Below are 4,264 nucleotides of genomic sequence, written 5' to 3' on the forward strand. Positions count from 1 at the left end.
AAAAATCATAAACCGGCACCAACGCGTACGCGCACAGCCCGCGTACGCGTCCATGGGGTGATTCGCAAGGTGCACGCAAGCGCCAAGTGTGCGCACGCGTCCATGGGTAAGTTCAACTTCTTTGACTTTTCATGATTTCTCCACTTTGCATGCTTTCCTCTTCACTCCTTTGATCCATTCCTAGCCCTTTTCAATCTGAAATCACTAACAAACATATCAAGGCATCTAGTGAAATCAAAGGTGGATAAAAAACCATCAAATTAAAGGTCTAAAAGCATGTTTTCACATCTAAGCACAAATTAGGAGACAATCACAAGTATGCTAATTCATTGAATAAATGTGGATAAAAGGTGTTAAAATCTCTTAAAATCAATACAAGATAAACCGTACAAATGGGGTTTATCACCCATGGATATCGGTATCGACCTCCCCACACTTAAAGATTGCACAGTCCTCGGTGTATACTAAGATGTGCAAGTGGACGGATGTTACAACTGATGCTTTTCTCCAAAGATTGTTCAGATGGACTTGTCTGTTGCTCCATTGAGAAGCTTTTCCTTTCCCCACTTGGTGGCCATCCTGAAAGAAAGGAAAAAGGAGGAAAAGTGACCCAAAAAAAAAGATAAGAAAACAAATAAAATATAGGTGGGCTAATGCCAAATAATAATGAGGTTCTCAACTACATGGTAGCTACAACATGGAAGTGAGAAAGCAATATAGGTGAATGGCATATCAATAGTATAAGAATTGCAACAATGAGGGGAGAGAGTGGGTAATAAAAGACAATATAACTTTATGTCAATGCAAAAGGAATACAATTGTCAAAAAATATTAGCATCGACTTATAAATAACATCACCCAACAATATAAAACAAGTCACTAAACACCAAAATAATCCAAGAAAAATGCAACAGATGAGTAAGAAAATTTAACACCAATGAAAAAATAATAAACCCGAAAAGAAAATAAAAACATGCATACAGTTAAAATGCAATGAATAAAAGTATGTAAATGCATTGAAGAAAAGAAAACAAGAAAGAAGAGGGAAGAGATGAAAATAGGAAAGGATGAGGAAAGAAGGAGAAAGGAGGGAAGAAAGAAGTGAGAAATGAAAAACAGGTTACGACGCGCAGGTGACGCGTGCGTGTGAAAACAGAAACAGCCATGCGACGCGTAAGCGTCGTCCACGCGTACGCATGGATGGCAAAAAATTCACACTGACGCGCGAGGGTCGGTCACGCGTACGCGTGACCACTCGCGTGCAAAAGGCACGCTTCCAGCACAGTGGCAGCCCAACTTTCTGTCCAATTCACTAATAACGCTGATTTTTCATTCCACACGTACGCGTCGCTGACTCTTACGCGTGGGTGGACAAAAATGCATGGAACGCGTACGCGCGGATCACGCGTACGCGTGGATCACGCGTACGCGTGGGGTGGCTTGTGCGCCAGGCATCCTTCCCGCGCATTTCCAGCGTAGCTCTCTGCCTATTTTCAATATAGAGCAAATCTCCCTTTTTTTATGCTGATTGAAAATCTAAAAAGCTTCCAAAATAAATCCAAACATTAGGAAATAAGCTAGATCACAACTTAAACTAAATAAACTTAATTAAATTTAAAATGCAACTTATGACCAATATAAATAAAAGAGAAAATAGAAAGAATTTACAAAGGAGGGGTGTCTCCCACTTAGCACTTTTAGTTAAAATCCTTAAGTTGGACATTTGGTGAGCTCCTTGTCATGGTGGCTTATGCTTGAACTCATCCAGGAATCCCCACCAATGTTTGCGATTCCAATAGCCTTCGGGATCCCAAACTAAGCACATAAAGCCTTAAAGCAAGTTAAAGCAAGTGACAAGACCCCAAAAGTGTTGATTGTTGGAATGAATTCTAGGGTCCCAAACCTTGCTTTTACACCCGTCTTCTTGTTGATCATCATTTCTCCACTTGGGTGGTAAGCAAGATGAAATCTCAATGAAACCTCCAAACGACATCTAGTGCAAGAAATTGTGATCTCAATGGCGCCAACAACTTGGTACACACAATTTTAATATCACACTTTTTTCACAACTTCGCACAACTAACCAGCAAGTGCACTGGTCGTCCAAGTAATAAACCTTACGTGAGTAAGGGTCGATCCCACGGAGATTCTTGGTATGAAGCAAGCTATGGTCATCTTGTAAATCTCAGGCAGGCGGATTCTAATGGTTATAATGGTTTTTGAAAATTAAAGATTGGTGGATGAAATTGTGATCCTCAAAATTGGTCTCTTTGTATTTGTATGAAATCAAAAATACCCTAAAGAGATCATGGTATGATGAATTGGGATCTTAATAATCCCTGGTAATGGCACCAACAGCTTAGTGTTGTTGCAGATTGTTGTTATGAAGCAAGCTATGGTCACCTTGTAAATCTCAGTTAGGCAGATTAAATGGTTATGGATTTCGAAAATTAATAATAAACAGAAAATAAAATAAGATAGAAATACTTATGTAAATTAGTGGTGGGGATTTCAGATAGGCGTGTGGAGATGCTAGAATCCTCTCGAATCTCTGTTTTTCTATTGCTTTGATCCAATTCTTCTTACTCCTTTCCATGGCAAGCTGTATGTAGGGCATCACCGTCATCAATGGCTACTTTTCATCCTCTCAGGAAAATGGTCCTATGCGCTGTCACTGCATGGCTAATCGTCTGGAGGCATCACCCTTGACAATGGCTACATCCCATCCTCTCAATGAAAATGGTCCAAATGCTCTGTCACAGCACGTCTAATCATCTTTCGGTTCTCAATCAGGTTGGAATAGAATCCATTGATTCTTTTGCGTCTGTCACTAACGCCCAGCCTTCAGGAGTTTGAAGCTCATCACAGTCATTCAATTCCGGAATCCTACTCGGAATACCACAGACAAGGTTAGACTTTCCGGATTCCCATGAATGCCTCCATCTACCTAGCTTATACCACGAAGATTCTGTTGGGTAATCTAAGAGATATGCGCCCGGCCTAAAGTAGAACGGAAGTGGTTGTCAGTCACACGCGTTCATAGGTGAGAATGATGATGAGTGTCACGGATCATCACGTTCATCAAGTTGAAGTGCAACGTATATCTTGGAATAAGAATAAAAGAGAATTGAATAGGAAGTAATAGTAATTGTATTGAAACTTGAGGTACAGTAGAGCTCCACACCCTTAATCTATGGTGTGTAGAAACTCCACCGTTGAAAATACATAAGTGAAAGGTTCAGGCATGGCCGAATGGCCAGCCCCCATGAAGGTGATCAAAAGACCGAATGTTCAAAAGACAACTAATACAATAGTTAAATGTCCTATATATACTAGACTAGCTACTAGGGTTTACATGAGTAAGTAATTGATGCATAAATTCACTTTCGAGGCCCACTTGGTGTATGCTTGGGCTGAGCTTGATGTATCCACGAGCTGAGGCTTTTCTTGGAGTTTAACGCCGAGTTATAGCGTGTTTCTGGCGTTCAACTCCGGGTTGTGACGTGTTTCTGGTGTTTAACTCCAGACAGCAGCATATACTTGGCGTTGAGCGCCACTTTACATCGTCAATTCCCGAATAAATTATGGACTATTATATATTGCGGGAAAGCTCTGGATGTCTACTTTCCAACGCCATTGAGAGCGTGCCATTTGGAGGTCTGTAGCTCCAGAAAATCCATTTTGAGTGCAGGGAGGTCAGATTCCAACAGCATCAGCAGTCCTTTTGTCAGCCTTTTTTAGAGTTTTGCTCAAGTCCCTCAATTTCAGCCAGAAATTACCTGAAATCACAGAAAAACACACAAACTCATAGTAATGTCCAGAAATGTGAATTTAACATAAAAACTAATGAAAACATCCCTAAAGTAGCTTGAACTTACTCAAAACTACCTAAAAACAATGCCAAAAAGCGTATAAATTATCCGCTCATCACAACACCAAACTTAAATTGTTGCTTGTCCCCAAGCAACTGAAAATCAATTAGGATAAAAAGAAGAGAATATACTATAAATTCCAAAATATCAATGAATATTAATTATAATTAGATTAGCGGGACTTGTAGCTTTTTGCTTCTGAACAGTTTTGGCATCTCACTTTTTCCTTTGAAGTTTAGAATGATTGGCTATTCTAGGAACTTAGAAGTTCAGATAGTGTTATTGATTCTCCTAGTTAAGCATGTTGATTCTTGAACACAGCTACTTTTGTGAGTCTTGGCCGTGGCCCTAAGCACTTTGTTTTCCAGTATTACCACCGGATACATAAATGC

The sequence above is a fragment of the Arachis duranensis genome, chromosome 10 (genome assembly GCF_000817695.3).
Source record: "Arachis duranensis cultivar V14167 chromosome 10, aradu.V14167.gnm2.J7QH, whole genome shotgun sequence".
Taxonomy (NCBI): Eukaryota; Viridiplantae; Streptophyta; class Magnoliopsida; order Fabales; family Fabaceae; genus Arachis; species Arachis duranensis.